The sequence below is a fragment of the Ictidomys tridecemlineatus genome, unplaced genomic scaffold (assembly GCF_052094955.1).
Source record: "Ictidomys tridecemlineatus isolate mIctTri1 unplaced genomic scaffold, mIctTri1.hap1 Scaffold_52, whole genome shotgun sequence".
Classification (NCBI taxonomy): domain Eukaryota; kingdom Metazoa; phylum Chordata; class Mammalia; order Rodentia; family Sciuridae; genus Ictidomys; species Ictidomys tridecemlineatus.
The window spans coordinates 1167868-1191034 of record NW_027523416.1 but is presented as its reverse complement, the minus strand read 5'-3'; the positions used below and the strand labels follow the sequence as shown (position 1 = coordinate 1191034).

The window sequence follows — 23167 nt, the reverse complement described above, 5'->3', positions numbered from 1 at the left end:
CATGTTAAGCTAATGCTCTACCACTGATCTAAACCCCTAACCCTGGATGTTATTTCTTAAACAAAATTCAAATGGTTTTATATCAGTTGCAACAAATAACAGTCTAACATGCTTAAGTAGGACATTATGATAAATGATTTTGGGTTTCTATGTTGTTTATAATTAAATTCAATAAGAATTATATGCATTGTCTAGTATTCAATATTATTCTCTAGAACTAGAGTAAATCAATTAACTTTTAATGAAAATCAACTTAATTTACTAAGTCAGTAGATTAAAAAGGTACTTAATAAATCAAAATCATTTAAAAAAACATACCAGGAATAACTTTTTTTCCTTGAGGACTGGGTATTACATATACAACCTTCAGTCCATGGTGACTGACAAGTTACTATTATAAAGCAAATTTATGATAGCAACTCAGCATCCACATAGCTGTGGAAATGTTTTCTATGGGAAAACATTTTGAGTAGACACTTCATACTTACACACACACAAAGTTACATGAATGACCAATGGCATTTGAAAAATTACTCAGAGCAGAGTGTCACTGGGAAAATGCAAGTTAAAATCCCAATGAAATATTATTCCACACCCTCCAGGATGCCTACAATAAAAAAGCCCAGCATCATGAAGTGCAGGCAAGGATGCAGAGCATTGGAACCCTCCCGTGTGCTATGGGTGGGAATGTAACCAGGCTTACTTTGGAAAACATCCTGGTAGTTTTGATTAAATATAGACTTGTTCCATGTATCAGTGATTCTAGCAGGTATTTTCTTCAGAGAGCTGAAAATACATGTTAACAAAGAGGTAGGTACGAGAAAGCTTAAAGCAGCTTTATTCATAGTGACCCACATTGCAAACAGCCCATGGGCCAACAAGAGAATGACTTAAGAAACTGTGGTTTATATTCACAGTGGAATCATATTCACCAATAAAAGTAACCACCAACTGACATCACCAGTGGATCTCAAAACCTCAACCATGAATCTCAGAGGCATCACGTTGAATACAAGAGGTTTTCAGAGCACATAATGTATGAATCCATTTATATGAACACTTAACTTATGTAAAATTATAATACAGGAAATTTATCATGAAGAAAACTGAGATAGGCTTTAATTCTGGGAGCAGTGTATTGACAAAGGTACACACAGTACCTGGCAACTCAAGTCCCTCTTGAGATGAATCTTTAGCATGTAATTATTGCCCTTAAAATGAATGGATAGCTTCTATTTATGGAATCAATGTTCCAAAAATAGTGATTTTTGAAATAATGCAATAAGTATCTCTATATACACACACAAATATAAATCTATATAATGTTAAATAGTATATTTACCATATCATAGATAATTTACACTAAACAAGGAGGGATAAGAATATAAAGGGCAAGCAAATAATTGGAATATGGGTGGAGTGCTGAGAAGGGTGACAATTTTCCAGTTAGTTTATGAACCTGGCATTTATTATGCCTTGAGGAAAGTCAGAATGTGTTACACGGGGTATTAGGGGATTCACTCAATCAGCTAATCATGGTAAACAAGCCACATGGTAAAAGTGGACTTACTAGTTTTTCAATCATGTTCTCTTTTTTGGCCCTAAGAGATCATTGATAAACAAAATTTTATATTTTTGAATATCATAACTCTTAGTAATGTGTACTTTTTTTACTCAAGAATATTTGCATATAATTCCTAAAATAGAATCTTATAATTTAAGTGGATATTTGAAGCCATTTGGTGATTTCAGTGACCTCACAGTCAATGGTTTCTACCAGGATATAGGGTGGTTTGCAAATATATGGGGGCAAATACATAGAGGGGTTTGTTTTCAAATGACTAGGGGTGACACTGTGATTAGTGGGCAGGTCCTGGGATGCTCAACATCATGTGATCCTGACACCTGTCTGGCATGGCAAAGAATCACCTACCTACAATGCCAGCGGTGCTTCGTGAGGTCATACTAACCCTCCGGCGATTGCCATCATGCTGAGAATGGAATCCTGTTCACTGTCACAGCCCGCCAGGTCCTGGGCACACGACCCAAAGATGCCCCTGAGGCCCTTCCTCTTCCATCTCTTTGTTTGCCCATTGCCTTTCTGTGTACCTTGGGCTTCTCCAGGAACTCCCTACATCCTGTTCATGCCTGGTGCACTGAGGTCCCTGCACCTGGCTCCTCTTCCTGTTCCCATCTCAGGGGATGTTTTCATCACTTTTGGAACCACAGCCCCGCCCAGCAACGGCTCCCCCTCCTTACCTGTTTGTTTCTCTGCAGCACTTACCACTTTTTGATGTATTACTTCTGTGGTGGTTTTCTTCTTGCTTGTTTATCTGATCGTTTTTTCCTCACCTTACTAGAATGAAAATTTACATGGGCTGGAAGCTGAAAAGCAAACAAAACAGAATCAGAATATTTCTTGGTACCAAATACCTCTCTGGTATTTGTTGAATCAGTGAATAAATCAATGAGTACAGTTAGATCCTCAAACTTGTCCTATTTGAATCCTTGAGGGAGATTTAAAATACAGATTCCCAGGTCTGAACCCAGGAGAGTCAATCCTGTTGGTGTCATGCTCAGGCAAGGTCTGAAACCACTAAAATAGTGCAAAATCCTGTGTGACTCTGCAAACAGTTCAGATAAGTAGAAATACAGCAACTGATGTCTCTGAGGCACTGCTACCTTCCCCGAGTGCTTCCATTCCTTCTGTATCCAATAACAAGTAGCTTCAATTCTATCTAGACCACTAGGGACCGGAATATTGGCTCTATATTTAAGTCTTGTTCACACCTTGCCTTTTGATACATTCTTCTGTTTTCCTACCATACACAATTCATCTTGTGGCCATATAATTACTCCAGATGCATCTTCCTATCTACTCTTGCTGAAATGGATTCACACACTTGCTTCTTCCTCTGAGAAAGGTTCGGTAAGGCAACAATCAAAGAATGAAAAAAGAAGTCTTTCTCCAACTGACATCTTCTAGAAAGAGGGCCGGTTCTTTCTTTTCAGGAACTGAAATGCAGAAGATGTTAGCAAGCTGCATAGCTGGCATATTTTTTAGCATCTTAGAAAGAATGAAGTGGAACAAAGGACCAGTTAAATTCAGTCCCACTCTGTAGAGCACAGAACTATGGGGAGCTGGTTATTAGTAAACATGCAAAAAATTCCAACAATTAAAATGGGCTTGAATGCTTTGAGAAATTCAAATTAAATGTTCAATATTTTATGAAAGCTTTGAGTGGTAATGTTTGCTTGATCCTCACTGCAAAGGGAAGCGGCAGTGTTGGAAAGAAAGACCAGCATTGCAGTGATCTGGAGAAGGTGACTTGGTGTTTCATTATTTAATAGATGCTGCTTTTTGGGACAGAGGAGACCCTTCCCTCTTTGAGGTTACTGTGGAGTAAAATCTGACACAAGACTGTCATGAGATTTTTATCCTCCAGTAATCTCCCAGTGAGTATAGTCAGATTTAAGGAAAAAAATGTGATATATATATATATATATATATATATATATATATATATATATATATAGAGAGAGAGAGAGAGAGAGAGAGAGAGAGAGAGAGAGAGAAAATGTAAACTTCAGCTAATGTTTTTAGTGTAACCATGTCCCATTCAATATTTGAGATCATTTATATTAAAATTATTTTTGTTTATCTGAAATTAGATTATAAGTGGGTATTCTGTATTTTATCAAGCAACCTTAATTTAAGGTTTGAAAAGATAGTATGGCTATCACAGGATGATGCTTAAGCTTCCAAAGATCCCTCTATAAAGACAGGTAGGGTCCAGGCTGGGGATGGAAGGGAGGCACTTGGGACATGCAATTGAAGGGGACACTTCCTCTTCGGCCAATTGCAGAATCATTACTTACACAGCCCCGAGAGTAACTAACCTCTGAAGTGCACACTCTGGTCCCCTCCTGCCTCACTAGTCCAGGTCTGGACACAGATTGTAATTTCTTCTCATCCTCTTTTTTTAAGTTCACAATGTGAGGCAAAAGAAAATAAAATGACTTTATGTTGATCCTGCTTGGGAAAGCTTTAATTTTATTGTATTCTTCACACATGGGTGCAAACGAATCCATCCTTTGTTATGAGAGGAATGAGAAAGGAATCACCCATTCAACTTTTCACAAAAGTCTTTTGGAGAAGCCATCAAATGATAAGAAAATATGGTGGCAAAGAAGCAATCAAGGTCTTTGCTGTCCTGCAGCTTCTATTCTAATGGCGAAGATGAAGGAAAGGATGAAACTAACAAGGGTCGTGCAGAGGGATGCAGTTGATGGCGTGTTGGGAAGATACTTACTCCATGCTATAAAAATCAAAAATAAAAGAGAGAGATTTGCATGCCCCAAGTCAAGGTAAGATTAAAGGCAGTGAAGCACAGAGGTGATTGGCAACTTCAAGGGAGCAAAAGGTATTGTAGCAGCAGCAGCAGTGAGGTGAGGTGATCTGGACAGGAGGGGAGGGAGACAGGGACTTGGGACTTTATATAAAATATACCCTGCAGGGTGTTAAGCAGGACAGTGGGGGTGGGGGATGGGACTCAGAAAATGACACAGGCAGAAGAAAGAGAGAAAACATTGAAATCACTTGGTTCTCACTTCAAATGTTGCTAGCTTTCCCCATGTCACCTGTGCCTTGGTCTCAAGTCCTGGGAGAGATGCCACCTTGAGGATAGTGTCATGTCAAAAGCTTTCATTCAGCTTACTCCATTTGATTTTGGGGACTCAATTTCCCATGGCCATCCATCATACACTGATTTCTTTAAAAGTCAACAGGGAAACCATACACCATAGAGAAAAATGTCATATGTCCACACCACCTTGTCTTATGTCCACTGTGAGCCAGGGCACTGGGATGACTTTTGCAAAGGAGATTTTGGGCTTTAAGGAAGTAGAAATAAACTGTAAAGCACTGGATGGGAATGATTTGTATTGAAGGGGCAGGGAGTGGTAACCCAGGCTGAATCCTGTCTGACTTCCTTCCTAGCAAGATGCTGCCCTGGAAGCTTGGCCTGATCTTCTCTATTACAATGGTGTGTGGGTTCCCAAGCCCTCTGCAGCTCCCAGTATTCTTGGAAATCTCTTATACAAGAAGGGAGGGAATAGCAGAACAAGGAATATAAGTGATGGAAAATGAAAGCTGAGCTCCTCATGATGTATATGAGCCAGCAGAAGGGCAGAGGAAGGAAAGAAAACAGCCGTGGCCAGTTAGGAATGAAGTGGAAGATCTGAAAAGATACAATTCCCAAGCTTGTCAGTGTGCAACCCACGCAGAACCATGAGAAATGAGCGAAATCAAATGTATTAGTGTAAGAGTAGCATCAGCTTATAGGTAAATGTGTGCTTATGTAAATTAATATTAATGATAAGGACAGATATCAGAGTTTGGAACATTTTAGGTATGTTATGGGTTGAACTGTGTCCCCCAAAGGTTTACAGCCTAAGCACCCAGAAACTCACATTGTTACCTTATTGGAAATGGGGACACTCTTGTGTAATTAGTTAAAATATGAAGTAGGGCAGGCCCTAGATCTAATAAAAATGATGTCCTTATAAGAAGTGCAGAAAAGACACAGAGATGGGCTCCTGGAGGCCACCACATGAAAAGCAGCCAGGGATAGGAGTGATGGAGTGATGTCCCTGCAAAACTAGGGACACCAAGGATGGCTGGAAGTTGCCAGAAACCTGAAGAGATGAGGCAGGGTGCGCCTCTGGAGGCTGCAGAGAGAACACAGACTGGCCAGCACCTGGATTTCAGGCTCTGGCCTTCAGAACTGTGAGAAAACAAAATCATGTGTTTTAATTCCCCAGTTTTGTTTCCAGCAGCTTGGGAAGCTAATGCTGCATGCTTTGTTTAATTTCTCTGGCCATGAAGCCATACGTGAGAAATTCTCTTAGTTATAATTATTATTGACAACAACAAGAAGGAAAAAGTCTCAAGGATGTTTGCACACTTAGGGCACTGGGGTGAACTCCAGCAAGGGCAAGGTTGAGTTTGGATGAGAGAGAAAACTATGTCTTCTCCTTAGGTTAAAGACACTAGAGTGAGGAAAACTGCACAACTATGGCAAAAACAGCAATCCCAAGAAAGACAGCCTGTGGGCTGATCAGTTCCACCTTGACGAGAGGTTTGGAATGAGTTTGACAGTCGATTCCTCAGACCAACAGTGCCCTTGAACAGTATGCATTTAGCTGGAAAAGAGCAACTTCCCATGACTGTCTGCTCAAGGGATTTCTGGGAACTGTCCACGGCTCATTTGAATCAAAGTGAACTTGTTTTTGTAGTCACATCGATGTACTCGTTCTTCCTGGGGACTTTCAAAGATGAATTTCCTTCTTTGAATTGCCAGTGTGTATTAACTGGAAGTATTGTTGTTTTACAAGCTTACTACTAAAATTGCTCTCTCTGGCCTTGCTACAGCTGAGGACTTTGAGCCCACCTCAAAGCGTTAAGGAAATAGAATAAAATGAAAACAAAGAAAGATTGCGTACTCAGCGTTACTTTCATTGACATTAATTCTAGTGATAAATAATACGTAAGGGACTGGGTTATTAAGAATCAATAGCAAGTGCTGTTTATTAAGTGCTTTATAAATAGTCTAATATATTCTAAGTGGATTTTGATAGTTCTTCAGGTATCAATTTTATGTATTTGGTCGCACACATTAACTTTGTAAACACTCAGTAACATTCTACTTGAGATTTTTATGGGCTATTTTTTTTCGCCAGAATAATCATTTCGCAGATGATGTTTAGAAGTTTCAGAATCCTGAAGGTTATGAGACAAGGTCATGTCAATATCAAATGGATGGTATTGGGTAGAATGGACACTTCAATTATTCAGAAGGCAATTTTAATTATATCCTTGCCTATTAGTAGTTACTCAAAGGATGGTAGAACTTCAAAAGGAAAAAAAGAAAGGAAAAGATCACTGATTATGCTGAAGTTAAAACAGAAGATGCATAGTGGTTCAAGTCTTGTCAGATGGGACATCACTTCCATTTCTAGTCACAATGGAATAGCAGGGACTGGCCTGACTTCCTGCTGGAACCTGAGATTAAATATCTTTATCTACCAACAAAAGACATAGGAGAAATCTCCTTTTGAGTACTTTGTTATTTAATAGGGTCTCTTTCTCCATTATTGTATTGTAGTAGTTCCCAACATATTTTGGATATTAATCCTTCATCAGATATGCAGTTTGCAGATATTTTGTTCCTTTCCATGACTGCCTTTTTGCCTAGAAACTGTTCTCTGCGCTGGTGCTCTTCAGGTTGACATAGTTCTATTGGTCCATTTTTGCTTTTGTTGCTTGGGCATTTGATGTCATGTCCAAGAAATCATTGTCAAGACCAATGTCATGGATTTTTTTTCTCTAGGCTTTCTTCTAAGAGTTTTATAGTTTCAAATCTTAGGTTTAAGTCTTTAATCTTCTCTCAGAGTTTTGGTGGGTAATATATTGAACTGTAGATGCTCTGGGTAATATGACATTTTAATAATATTAATTCCTTCACTCCATGAACATGGAATATCTTCCCACTTATATGTGCCTTCTTTAATTGCTTTCATCAATATTTTGTAATTTATTATACCAATCTTTTATTTTTTTGTTAAGCTTATTCCTAGGTAGTTTATTCTTCTGATACTATTGCAGCAACTCAACAGGACAAAATCAGAATAATTTGATAAAAAATTAGGCAGAGGACTTAAATAAATATCTCTCCAAAGAAGATATACCAGTGGCCAGCAGATACATGAAAAGATGATCGACATCACTAATCATCAGGGAAATGACAATTAAAAGCCACAATAAAATATCACTTCACATCAATTAGAATAACTAGAAAAGATAGTTAAAAAAACCAAAGTTGTCATGTATGTACATTGTTGGTTCAGAAATGTTACAGAAACATCAAGAAATAAATAAAATAAAAGTAACCCATCCTTTAAAAATTAAAGATAGAACTACCACATGATGCAGCAGTCCCACGTCTGGGAATATATCCAGAGAACTGAAATCTGTATCTTAGATGTCTGCCTTCTCACATTCCCAGCAGCATCATTGACAATAGTCAAGATAGGGAAATTACCTAAATGTCCGTGGGCAGCTGAATGGGTAGAGATTGTGTGGCATATGAGTACAATGGAATGTAGTCAGCCTCAAGAAAGAAGGGAAAATTCACCATATGCAATAGCATGAACGATCCTGCAAGACATTATGCTAAGCGAAATAAGCCAGAAGCTGCCTTTTTCTACCTACACCATGTATCTAAATTAGTCCCAGTATCATGGAAACAGAATATAATAGTAATTGCCAGGGACTGGGAGAAGGAGAAAGTGGGAATTTGCTTTTGAACTGATATATAGTCTCAGGTGTGTGAGATGAAGAAGGGCCAGCAATCTCCTGCCGTAGCAAACAATATTTTACTGAGCACTTACATTTTTTTCCCCAGAGTATAGATCTCATGTTCAATGTTTTTACCACAACAAAAATTAAAAATAGGCATTGGACAACAGAGAGTGTAGGACTGTAGGCCATGAGTGAAACAAAACAAAGAAGGCATGCTTGAAGATTGCCTTGACTTCTTACACAGAGGGAATATACTGACCAGAGACACTGGTGGACATAAAACTTGAGATCTTGAGGAATAGAGTAGATAAAATTGGAGCTTTGGGGAGCTGAGGAGGCTCAAAGTTATGCAACATTGTTAGAAAGGTAGGACTACATATAAATAACTCAGAGATCTACACAGGAGGTTCTAAGCATTGGGGTAGCAGGATATGCATAAAGAGGATTAAAGCTCCACCAGGCTGGGCAAAGGAGAACAAGGAACTGCTGACATGAGGGAGACGCTGGAGGGATGATCAGCCAGCATGGAGACTTCTCAGTGAACCTGGGACATTGAACCAAATGGGTAAGGCCTTATTAGGAAGGCCAAAGTCCCCTTGGAATGAAGGTCCTTGTAGATCTGCTGTAGCAAAGCTTAAAGGAATTTGATGAAGGAATTAAATGGAACAACCAGTATCCTAACTCTCTAACAAAGTCAAACATCCTTTAATACAAGAAAATCCAATCCAGACCTTTAATAATGTAAAACTGGCCTTGTTTGTCATCCAATAAAATGCTGTTGAACATGTAAAGAAGCAGAAAATTATAACAACCAGGGGAAAAATAGTCAAGGGGAACAGACACAGAAATTATAACAATGATGAAATTAGTTAAGCAAAATTTTATTTAAAACTAGTAAAATTGTGTCACATATTTAAAAGCCCAACAGAAACCCAGTGAAGAGACAAGTGGGAGATATGAAAACAGAATTAAATGAAACTTCCTGAGGTCAAAAATGTAGAATCTCAAATGAAAATTTTAGTGGAAAGGAAAAATAGCACATTAGAAAATACAAAAGAAAATTTTGAAGTCAAAGTTGCAGCATCAGAATCTATGAAAAATGAAGATGAAAGAGTATAAAATGAGCAAAAGAAAGAGTGAGTCTCAGCAACCTGTGGAACAATATCAACTGGTGCATCACATGAAGTTAGCATCCTAGAGAGAAGGGGACGTGAGGAAAAGGTCTCAGGAAAAAGAAAAGGAAGAACTTAAGAACCACTAAATCTAATTCCAAGTAGAATCACACACACAGAGACACACAGGCACACCATAGTCAAATAAGAAAGAAACAGTGTTAAGGAGGGAAGGAACAAATGTGAAAGAAGACAGAAGTAAAGACCAAGTTCTAAATGCAAGAACAAAATAACACCTGGCCTCAAATTTCTTGCCAAAATCTTTGCAAACCAGAAGGCAAGAGAATGTTTTTTTTCCATTTCTGTTAACATAGAATTCTATACTTTGTGAAAAATGTATGTTAGAGATGAAGGTAAAGATGTCTCACAGAGACAAAACCTGAAAGAACTAAATGCGGAGAACTTCCACTACAAGATAGATTAAAAAGAAAATTATTTTAGTGGAAGGAAAAGTATACCTGGTAGATCTATAGAAAGCTAAGAAGAGCTCTGGAAATGTTAAATATGTGGGCAAATAAAAAAGATGTTCTCATTAAAAATCATTTAAACTCAATTGACATTTAAAGAAAAATAGTATACTTTGAGGTTTATAAAATACATAGAACATTATATACATATTCTGTGCAATATAATATGTTATATATTTACATGTTTTATATCTATATATAATATAATTAGGAATATGATGTAAAATAACAAAAAAACAAAGATAGGAGTAGAAATTCCAAATATAATTTTAAGGATCTTACATATAATTATATGATAATAATTTGAAAGCAGGCTCTGATGATGAGTTAAATGTGTTTATTTTAAACGCTAGAGCAGGATCGGCAAGCCAGGGCTGTGGCCCCACCACCTGTGTTTGTAAATAAAGTTTATTTGGAACGCAGCCACATCTGCATTGGCACATGTCTGCAGTTACCTTATGTTTTATAACATTAGTCATGAACAGTTGTGACAAAGACCACCTGTCTCAAAAGGCTAAAATATTTACAGTCTAGACCTTTTCATAAAAACTTTGCTTATCAAGCTTGCCCTAGAAAAGTAACTCTTTAACAACTATAATGAAAAAGAGACATATCTGTTAAGTAAATAATCAGAATAAAATTGAATTTTAAAATACACAATTCAAAAAAGTCAGAAACATTAAAAATACATCAACTAGAAAATAAATACAAACAAGGTGGATTTAATAATTGATTATTAAATAATTAATAATTGAATTCAGTAATTACATTAAATATAAATTGTCTGAAAATTTCTAATTAAAAGGCTTAAGTTGTCAGACTCAATAAGAAAAGCAAGATAAAATTATATACCATCTACTACTATCTGCATATGTGAAAACACAAATAGAATATAAAAATAAAAAGTATATACTATGTTTGTATGTATGTGTATATATATATATATATATATAAATCAATAGAAAGTAAATTACTCTCAATATCAAAATATACTTCAGAATAAAGTTATTATACCAGGGATAGAAAGTGATGCTCATAGTGCTAACAGAGTAAATTCTCTAATGATATAGCAATCCTAAATGTCTGTTCACTCAAGAAAGAGCTCCAAAATACACAAAGTAGAATTCTACAGGTTGAAAAATAAATGGATTTGTTTGTGATTATAGTTGATGTCTGCACTATCTTCTTGTCAATGGCCAAACTAAATAGGCAGAAAGATCTGCAGATTGTAGAAGTTTTGAGCAATGATAATTCCCCAAATAATAGATGAGTGCTGAAGAAAGCAAAAATTAAGAAAACAATTTCATTGTTTGATTCCACGTTTTTACAGGAGGGTTTTTTTTTGTAATTGATTATTTAATTGTTGGAGCAAACAGGAGAGAACAAGACCCTTGACCAATATTGCCTTGACCATTGTCAGATCCAGGAGGTGACAGCACTGAGACACTGAAGGCTCTCACTGAGACACCAACAGGACTAGAGGAGTTATAAGAACTCTTGCCACTTGCCTTGTTCCTAGGACCACTCCTGCTCTAGAGTTTCCCTGGGGAAGGACTGAGGATGTACTATGACAAGACCTTCCATAATTGACATCTCAATCTTCATAAGCACCTTATTAGAGAAATGCCATTTGCTATTCCCATTTCACAGGTAAGCCTGACCAAAAGGTCTTTTGAGTGGAGATGAAACCCAAGTCTCTCACCCAGTCTGGACTGCAGCCATCTGTGCTTCTTGGTATCTGCTCCTGCCTTCTTCCAGTACATTCTTCATCAAATGGTAAGATCCTCTTAAATGCAAGTCTAATTTTTTTTTCTATTCCTGTTTAAAATTCCCCTAGCTTCCTAGTGCTCTTGTGGCCTCTGCCCAACCTCACCTGGCTTCACTCTGCTTTTCCTGCTCTGAGCCCCAGCCATGCTTGCCAATCTTGAGGGAAATCTCACACTCTTTGAGTCACATATTTGCACAAGCTGATCAATCTGTCTGGAATGCTTTTCCATCTCCTTCCACACATGGAAGGAAGCAACCCATTTCCCCCAAGCAACTCCCCATGCTTCAAGTCTCAATGCAAATGCTATTTCTTCAAACAGTCTTCCCTGGTACAGATTAGGTAACAGAAATCATAGGTTCACACAAAGCTACACTGATTTAATTATGACTGTGTATGTGTGTTTGCTTAATTATTTGATTTTTATCTTTCTATAACTGGACTCAGAGCCCATGAAGACAGATTTTTTATTTATATATGACAACAGAATGCATTACAATTTTTATTACACATACAGCACAATATTTCATATCTCTGTTTCTTATAAATAAGGGATTTAACTCAGGGACACTTAACCACTGAGCCATATTCCCAGACATTATTTTTATTATTTTTTTTAATTTTGAGACAGGGGTCTCACTAAATTGCTTAGGGTCTCACTAAGTTGCTTAGGGCCTTGCTAAATTGCTGAATCTGGCTTTGAACTTGTGATCTTCCTGCCTCAGCCTTCCCAGGTGCTGGGATTATAGGCATGCACCACCGTACCCAGCTGAGACAGAGATTCTTGATATTGGCTCATTAGTTTATCTTCAATGCTCAGCACAGTGTTTTATACAAAAATATTTGTTAATTAGTAAATAAGACAAGTCAAAAAGAAATAGTGGAATGAAAGACAAGAAAGGAAGAAAAATGTGGGCTACATGAAAGAATGTACCATAAAACTCAGATAAATATTTACAAAACTAATCCAATTCAAGGATAATGATTTGATTCATAGAAGTATTTTTTTTTCTTTTCATCAGCAGTGCTTCTAAAATACTTCAAGTATGCTCTAATTTGTATAGGACTTGATTTAGCAATCTGACACATAAAATGATTTCAAATGTGTATTTAAGGTCACCAAAATAGATGACAATTATTTTCCATTTTAAATTTCTGAATTCTTGAAGCAGCAACAACACACCAACTAGTTCTTTTTATTTAAAGACTGCCTGGTTTTAGGATTGAAAAACATAAATAGAGGGGTGAGATCAGACTTTGTAAATGATTTATTTTATTTAATTTTGAAGCATCTTTGCTCTTCAAAGCTCTGTAGTTTCAGGATATGACTGTTGGCAAATCTCTTTCAGCCCTCTCTGCTCTGGATTAGCTTAGTTTGTTTCTGTCTGCCAAAGTGATTTTTATAAAATGCCCTTAGTGCTGCTGCTGCTTTCCAGGGAAGGCAACATAGGCACTCTTTATTGCCTGCACATGGCAACCGATTAGCCAATAGTAACCTATTATCCAAGCCTATTAATTAAATGAAATATGAATTGATAATTAAAGAAGCTTCCAAATGTATTACTTTCCCCCATCCCATACATAAATACTACTGTGTTCTGTTCATCATAGATGTAAGGCTACATATCTGTGCCATGTAGACAGTATAGGAACTATTTAAATCATTTCAGCTCAACAGTTGACCTGCCTTGCTTTGCCTACATGCATGGCTGTTCTAAGGCTCAGAGTCAAGGATGGGGATTTACAGGAGACTGAGCACATTCCAGGGGCTCTCTTTGGTCTTTTTTCCTTTGATAAACACCCCATCTGTTATTCCTTGTGGATTCAATGAATTGCAAATATTTGGACCCATAACTCTTATCATGAGGGTAGACACAGAAGGTCATAGATGGTCCAGAGGACTTTGATATATTTCTGGGAAGGGATGATGAATTGGTTTTAGCATTGAAAAGAAATTATGGAAGCTCCCTCATTCTACTGATTTCTTTTCTTTCAGAAGAAATCATTTTTTTCAGCACTTCTAGGAGCTTTCTGATAAATGCTTTTATGTAGTTGATTTTTAGAAAGGTAAGGTCAAATCAGTGAGAGCTGGATTCTGCTTCTTGCAAGAAACAGGCACTGAAGCCAGGGAGACCTGGACCAATCTGACTATCTGCTTCCCCAAAGATAACCTGATGGGGCTCTTGCTTCTTAATTTAAGGCCACTAATATCTCTCTCTCTCTCTCTCTCTCTCTCTCTCTCTCTCTCTCTCTCTCTCTCTCACTAGGGTGAGTTACATACCACACACTAGTGTATTTAGAGTATATGATCCAGTGGTGTTTGGTAACTTTATAGAGTTGTATAACCATTGCTGAAATCAAATTTCAGAACCTTATGTTCACTCATGATCATCCCCTAACTACCAATGCCAGGTGGCTGTTAATCTCTTTTGTGTGTCTATTTAGATTTGCTTATTCTGGACACTGCATAAATAAAATAATACTTGGGCCATTTTTTTAGTTAACATTGCATTTTTTATGTTTATCCATATCATTGCACATATCAGTACTCATTCCTTTTTATTGATAAGTAGTATTCAATTGCATGACCACCTCACATTTTGGTGATCCATTCATCAGTTGACAGATGTTTGGGACATCTTGTTATTTTGAGTGATTCTGGTATGTATGTCCATATACACTATTATGTGGGCATGTATTCTTTTTCTCTTGGTTAGAGAACTAAACAGAGGCTTTTCGGGTCATGTGGTGATTCTATGGTCAAACTTTTGAGGAAATGCCAAGCTATTTTTCACAGTGACTGCACCCTTTGACATTCACACCATCCATAAATGAAAACCCCAAATTGTCTGCATCCTCACCAAAACTTTTGATTGTTCCTCTTTTTTGTTATTTTAAACATTGTAGGAGGAATGGGAATGGTATCTCACGAGATTCTGATTCGCATTTCCCCAGTGTTTGGAAATGTTGGGCCTCTTTTCATGTTCATATGGGCCATTTACATGGCCCCTCAGCGGAAATGTCTTTTCAAATTATTTGTTCATTTTCTTCAATTTTAATTATTTGCCTTATTATGTTGAGTTACAAGAATTTTTATATGTTCTAGACATAAGTTCCTCAACAGGTGAATGATTCACAATACTGTACTCTCAGTTTGTAAGGTCACTTGCTTGAGGATACTGTGTGTCATAGAAAGATGTTTTAATGTTGATGAACTCCAATTTATTATTTACTTACTTTCTTTACTTGTGCTTCTGTGTGCTGAGAAATCATTATATGATCCAACATCCTGCAGGTTCTTTCTGATTTTTTTCCCTGAGTTTTGTGTTTTTAGCTTTTACATCTATTTTTATCATATATTTCAAGTTCAAATTCGCATATGGCACATGGTTAAATTCCAAATTTACTTTTTCTCCTTTGAATGTCCAATTAGCTCAGTATCATTTGTTGAAAAGATTTTCCTCGCTGAATTACCTTGACAACTTTGCCAGTTAGCCATGAGCATGAGTCTTTTTCTGGACTCAGCTCTCTTTCAGTAACCTACAGGCTGTCTGTGTGCCAACTGAAAACTGTCTTGATTACTGTAACATGGAGTCATTTTTAAACTGAGAAAGGGAAAAAAATCCTATGACTTTGTTCTCCTTTATCAACTGTAACCACTGGCCTTTCCATAGAAATTCTAGATAGCCTTAATAATTTATGCTGACACCTGGGATTTTGATAGAAATTGTGTTGCATCAGCCAATAATTAGGACAATAGTGACATTTAATAAGTTTTTATCCACCTATGTATATTGGATATCTTTTCAAATATTATATTTTATTCAATTTCTTTCAACACTGTTTTGTAGTTTTCAGTATAAAAGTCTGAAATTTGCTTCTAAGTATTTTACACATTTTAATTATGTTGCAATGAGGTTGTTTTCTTAATTTCATTTCAATGAATTCTTTCACATTCATTGCTAGCATATAGAAATACAATTGATTTTTGTACATTGATCTTATATCCTAAAACTTCATTAAAATCATTTATTAGCTCTAGTAAGTTTTAATGGGCTTCTTAGAATTTTCTGTATATAAACTCATGTTTTTTTTGGTAAACACAGTTTTACTTCTTTCTTTCTAAGCTATATGTCATTCAAATTTTTTCTTTGCCCATTTCTTTACTAGAACCTCCAACAAAACACTAAATTAAAGACGGAAGCCTCCAGTCTTACTCCATTTGGTATGATATTATTTGGAATCTCTCTTTCTTTATATTGCCAAAATGAGTAAGAGGATGACATACCTAAATCATCTACTATTTTTTTTCAAATGTAATATGCAATAGTCATTGAACTCCAAGTTAAGACTGGCCCTTAATGGCCCATTTCTCCTTTATAGAGTACATTATTTCATCTTTCTCATTAGCAGACATTGAGTCTTAATCCCAAGCAAGTTACTTCTTGCAGAAATGACCAGTCACCATCAGAATCACATCATTGGTTCCATTTCCTTCAGGATTGTTTTTGAGCACCTGCTTCGTTCTTGGCATTGTGTTAGGCCAACAGAACATTTCAGGGCTGAGGATCCAGAGGTGATGTCATGTGGATTAGCTCCTACCTTCATGAAGATGAGAATCTGGCAAATGTTACACAAATTCATAAAGTCCAATAATGGCACACAAATTCATAAAGTCCAATAATGAGTAAGTTGTTACAGGAACTAGGAAGGACATAGAGATGTATTGATGAATAGAAGACTCATGTGAGAGTGAGGGCTCAGGGATGGTGTGGGGAGGAGAAGGCAAAGCAATACAAAGAGATAAGAAGGTGGAGACAGAAGCCTGGCCAGAGGTCTCATGTCAGGGACAATATGGAAGCAGTGTGTGAGCAAGGGGAAGAGGTGGAAGAGGAAACTTGGAGTAGTTAGCAAGACCTCAGCACAGGGCTTTGGAGCCTGGGTAAGAAGCATCCTCCTAATTCAAAGTCAAATAAGGAGCTGCAGAAGAATTCAAGGTGAAGGTTAGCAGGACTCTTTGGACACCTTACCGTCTTTACTTCTATGTGAACAATGTTTTGGAAATGCTGGTAACAACCTTAATGTGGGCGCATCTGGGAGGCACGGACAGGCACCTGGGCAAGAACACACAATTTTTGTATGCTGGGAAAGAAATGGTGGATCTAGGACTTGCTGACAGGTTAGAGGAAAGGAAGCTGATGAAATGCAGGGCAGTTGTTAGGCTTCTGGTTGGAGCAATTGGGTCGATAAGGGTGACATCTATACAGATGAGGACAGATTCACGGGGACCATGTCTGAAGCCATAAACTGTCTTATTCTTTAGTTTGTCTCTCTTATGGGTAGAAACCCAATCATTTTTTTTGTATTTTTTTCTCATATGAATATTAATTTTCTCTTTCATTTGAAATTTTCTAAATCCCACCATAAACTAACTTAAGTAAAAGAGGAATTTATTAGGTTGCTAAAGTATTTCCTAAGTTGCAGGAAGGGCAGAAATGGATCAGAGCCTTAAGCACATCTAATATTGAAACTTGAATGCTTTGGGGAGTAGATAGTGTAGTCTTCCTCCTGCATGAGAATCTACTTCATCCTACTATCCTTCCTCTATTTATGGACTTGCTTTCTCCACAAAACAAGAAATCTACCTCATATCATCAGCCCTTTGCCTCCCACCTCTCATCATATGGGAAGTCTGGTATTTATGAGTGTTAGACTATTTAGCCAAAGCTGTGAATTTTAGTGTTCATATGTGATTTCCCCATCAGCATTCTTTGTCGCTAAATTTTCCCACCTTGTTGTAGTTTTCTTATAGTATTTCATTCCTTTTTTTATTCCAAGATATGATATTTTAAAATATCATATTGGGCAGAACCCTTGCTCCAAGTCTGAATACAGATAAACTGGCTTAAATGAATCAACATAACCGACTCACAAGCTAAAATTGAATGACTAAGAAGGTACACCTGGCCTATTATAAGAGAGTTAACGTGAATCACTAGCAAACTGGAGTTACTACCAGATTATTTCTCCCTGGGTAGTACAATTAAGAATATGAGATTCAAAATTACAATACTATTTGGAATCATGAGGAAAATACCATGGGCATCAAGGGTGGAGTTTGAGTGCAACATCTAGCCATAGAAGTAACAAAGCACAGACAGGGAGAATTTGGGGTCTGTACCCCATATTTTGAATTTCTTTACTACTACTACTAACATAAATCCAATAATACTTGAAACTTTTGCTTATGTAAGCCTGTGAACTCCTTTTATTATTAAGATGTATGTTGGATTTATGTCAATTGTAACTAAGAGCCCCAAGAAAGCATATAGATTTAGTCACTGTGGTTGTTTGACTTTTAAGCAAACAACCTCATAAATGGGACTCACTGTGTGGGTAAAGCATTATCCTCAAAACAATCAATTATAAACAGGGTAATGGTGTCAGATGAGAATATGGTAGTCTCCATGGGACCTATAATTAGAAAGAAGAAGGTAACAAAACTGTCATGGAACAGAATAGAAGATATGGAGACAAACCCACACAAATATAGTTGTCTCATACAAAACAAAGACACCAAAAATATACATTGGAGAAAAGATAGCCTCTTTAATAAGTAGTGCTGGGAAAACTGAAAATCTATATGTGGCAAAATGAAATAAAACCGCTACCTCTCACCTCGCACAAAACTCAATTCAAAGTGGATCAAGATACTAGGCATTAAAACAGAGACCCTGCGCCTACTAGAAGAAAACGTAGGCCCAACTCTACATTATGTTGGCTTAGGAAAGGACTTCCTTAACATGATTCCTAAAGCATAAGAAGTAAAATCAAGAATGAATAAATGGGATGGTATCAGACTAAAAAGCTTCTTCACAGCAAATGAAATAATCAAGAATGTGAAGACAGAGCCTACAAATGAAAGATAATCTTGCCACCTATACCTCAGATAGAGCATTAATTTCTAGGATAAACAAAGAGCTCAAAAAAATTACCAGAAAAATGCCAAGTAGTCCAATCAGTAATGAGCAAAGGAACTGAATGGGCACTTTACAGAAGAAGAAATGCAAATGGCCAACAAATATATGAAAAAATGTTCAAGATCTCTAGCAATTAGAAAAATGCAAATTGAGTGAGATTCCATCTCTCTCCAGAATGGCAAATATCAAGGATACAAGTAACAATAAATGTTGGCAAGGATTGTGGGGAAAAGCTACACTCATACATTGCTGGTGGGAATAAAAAATTAGTGCAACTACTATGGAAAGCAGTATGGACAGGAGTCTCAGGAAACTTGGAATAGAACCACCATTTGACCCAGCTATCCCACTCCTCCATATATGTTGAGAGTCACAGACAAGTCAAGATGGCGCCTGGCACTTTGCCAAAAGGAGCGATTTGAGAAGTAACTCCAGTGAGCCATTAAGATGATAGAGATTCCTTTATGACTGACTTCTGTGTCTAGATTATGTCAATTAAGTTAAGCTGTGTATAATCATTAAGATGAGGATTCCTTATTGGTTTACTGCTGTATCTAGTTTATGTTAATTAAGTTAAGCTGTGTATTCAGTTATGAATATATACACCCCTGCAGTCCTACAATAAACGGCTCCCACTCCTGGTATATCAATCTTCACCCCCCAACTATCTTGCCCAGCCAGCCTGGCTGTAGCACATATATATACCCAAAAGACTTAAACTCCACAAATTACAGTGACACAGCCACATCAGTGTTGATAGCAGCTCAACTTACAATAGCTAAGCTATGGAACAAACCTGGATGCCCTTCAACAGATGAATGGACTAAGAGAATGTGGTATATATACACATGGGAATATTACTTAGCCCAAAAGAATTAAATTATGGCATTTGCCTATAAATGGATAAAACTGAAGACTATAATGCTAAGTAAAATAAGCCGATTCCCAAAAATTAAAGGCTAAATGTTCTCTCTGATATGTGGGTGCTGACACACAGTAAGGGAGAGGGAGGGAAGAATAGAATTTTATTGGATTAGACAAAGTGGAATGAAGGGGAGAGAGGGGAGATGGAAATAGGGAAGACAGTAGAATGAATCAGACACAGATTTCCTATGTTCATATACAAAAACATGAGCAGTGAAATTCCACATCATGTACAACCACAGGACTGGGATTCTAATTAGAATAATTTAGGCTCCATGTATGACTAAATATGCCAAAAATACTCTCTACTGTTATGTATAACTAAAAAGAACAAATAGATTTATTTATTTATTTATTTATTTCAATTGTTGGTTGTTCAAAACATTACATAGTTCTTGATATATCATATTTCACACTTTGATTCAAGTGGGCTATGAACTCCCATTTTTACCCCGTATACAGCTTGCAGAATCACATCAGTTACACTTCCATTGATTTACATATTGACATACTCATGTCTGTTGTATTCTGCTGCCTTTCCTATCCTCTACTATCCCCCCTCCCCTCCCCTCCCCTCCCCTCTTCTCTCTCTACCCCCTCTACTGTAATTCATTCCTCCCCCTTGTATTATTTTTCCCTTTCCCCTCTCTTCCTCTTGTATGTAATTTTGTATAACCCTGAGGGTCTCCTTCCATTTCCATGCAATTTTTCTTCTCTCTCCCTTTCCCTCCCACCTCTCATCCTTGTTTAATGTTGATCTTCACATGCTCTTCTTTCCTAGTCTGTTCTTAGTTACTCTCCTTATATCAAAGAAGACATTTGGCATTTGTTTTTTAGGGCTTAGCTGGCTTCACTTAGCATAATCTGCTCTAATGCCATCCATTTCCCTCCAAATTCTATGATTTTGTCATTTTTTAATGCAGAGTAATACTCCATTGTGTACAAATGCCACATTTTTTTATCCATTCGTCTATTGAAGGGCATCTAGGTTGCTTCCACAGTCTTGCTATTGTGAATTGCATAAATCAAAGGCATTCCTGTATATCAGTGACAAATCCTCTGAAATGGAAATGAGGACAACCACTCCGTTCACAATATCCTCAAAAATAATAAAATACTTGGGAATCAACCTAACAAAAGAGGTGAAAGACTTATACAATGAAAACTACAGAACCCTAAAGAGAGGAAAACTTGACTTTGGCATTAGAAACACACATTTTGAAATAAACAAGTTTTAAAAATAGTCTAATGTGTTCCTATTATTCAACTTGATGCCTAAGGGGAAAAAAACTAATATTTCTCAGTACACAAAATACATACAAACTTTTTATTTATACCTAAATCTACTCTATTTTCTTCTAACTAATAGATAGCCAGTGACTTTAAAAAGCACCAAAGTGTCAGTATAATTATCTAAAATCTAAAAAAAAAATTCTTTGTCGACTATAAGAGCATGTTTTAAATACAAATGGAATATTTTTAGAACTTGTACATCATGATATCCTTTGAAAAGTTCCCATATTTCTTATTCTTCACTGATGAAAATCCCTGGCTCCTCTTACCCTGTCACCACTGTGGGATAAAAGAATTCTAGCTGTGAACTGGTCTTTCTTACAGAATCCATTATAGTTGAAGCTCGTGCATTGCATCCAGCAAGTAACATGTTCATTTCCCCAGAGCATATCACAACTCTTTTGTGTCACTTAATACAAGAGGAAAAAAGAAAAAGAAAAGAAGAAACAAAATAGTTTTGGCAATAAAAATCTTCACCAAGGATCTGGAAGCCAGATCTCACAACAGCATGAAGGATGCTACCTAAAGATAAGTGTTATGCTATGTTCACTAGTTAGAGAATTATGCTTCTGAATTCAAAAAAAAAAAAAAACAATCTGGAGTAAATACAAATGCAGAAAAAAATCATAAGGAAATATTAATGTCCCCTCCTATAATGGTTTTAGATAGTTTGGGAAAATAAATTGGGAGGTGATCCTGAGAGCAAGGAGTATTCTTTCAATTACTTTTTTTTCATGTGTTTGATTTGGGGGACAATAATATAGTCACACTGCTTGATGAAAATGTCTCAGTGGTCTATTTTGGGAACACACATGAATGATTTCTGATTTGAATGCAAGAGATACTCAAAGCATTGCACACCAGCAACAGGGCTGGTGCCTCCAGGCCTTGGAAGGCCCCTGGCTCTCAAAAAGATGGATTCAGCCCAATCCTGAGTCTTTCCACTTTCCAAACTCAGACACATGCTCCTGTCATTGTCCTGCAGCTGACACGACTTGTTGTTCCTGAATCATAGCAACAAGGCTCAGAGATTAACAGGCTTTTATAGAATGGCAGAAAACTTCTGAATTCAAATGAGAAACAAAAGTGAAATAAGATACTGGCATCAGATAAGCAATACATCCTTTCTCTATTGACATGCTGTGCCCAAATCCAAATAAAGAAAAAGGTCTGGTTTTGTAGCATTAGATGGGAGGACTGGTTCTGTCCACTGGTGGTAGACTTTCTCAGTGAGACAGCTCTCTTCAGACAGAAGGATAATTCTAACTCTCTCCCTGGGATGGATATCTGTAATTTTCCCTTGTGACTGTCCTATTTTAAAAATATGATTGTTCTTTATAACTCTTTTTAATTGACCTATTCCTTCTTTGTATATCTTATTACCTTCAATCACGCATTGGTTGACTTAGATGTCGTTTTCATATCTTTAAAGTCATGGAGAAATATAACCTGGATTAAAGCATCAGTAGGGGATTCGTAACTTTGAATAATGATCCAAACAATGTTAATTTTGCCCATATCTCAGTAATATCTCTGTGCCTTCCACCTTATTTTTTACACAGCTTCCATTTTTAAACATTCTTTCAGGAATTTTGATAAACATAAAAGGCAGGCAGGTGATGCATGCCTGTAATTCCTGATGCTTGGGAGACTGAGGAAAGGATGATTACAAGTTCAAATGATTTAGCAACTTAGCGAGGGAGGCCCTAAGCAACTTAGTGAGACCCTTCCTTAAAATAAAACATAAAAAGGGCTGGGGATGGGGCTCAGTGATTAAGCACCCCTGGGTTCAATCCCTGGTACAAAAAAAAAGCAGTATTCTCAGATTTCTGGACTTCCCATGCTAAGTAGTGATAGAGTTTATTGTCTAGTAGGGGGGACACACATATATCCAGCAAAGTTTACTAATTGCCCATGTGCTCAACAGTGTTCTATGCCTGGCAGATAATAACAGTGGACAAAACCAAGTCCTTAACTTCAGGGTTCAATGTGAATGTGCTGGTGGGAAAAATAGTGATATACAAAGCAAGCCAAACCAAAAATTCCAAAATGAAGTGACTGGAAGCACAACAATAAAGATAAACCAATGTAAGTAAATAGGAAATGTTAGGGAAGGTTCTACTAGGTAGGTTAATCACAGAAATGACTAATGGGTAGAATTACTAGAAAGGTAGTATGTGCCTAAATCTAAGAAAAATATTAAA

At 37.0% G+C, this 23167-nt stretch overlaps 1 long non-coding RNA gene across 1 annotated transcript in view; it reads right to left on the bottom strand.

Annotated features, from left to right (window-relative positions):
- Positions 1–2283: 2283 nt before the first annotated feature.
- LOC120888018 (uncharacterized) overlaps positions 2284–23167 on the bottom strand; it is a 59871-nt gene continuing 38987 nt past the window's right edge. The window contains exon 4 of the long non-coding RNA XR_013433404.1: positions 2284–2385. This is a non-coding gene — a long non-coding RNA (uncharacterized LOC120888018). The remainder of the gene's footprint in view (positions 2386–23167) is intronic.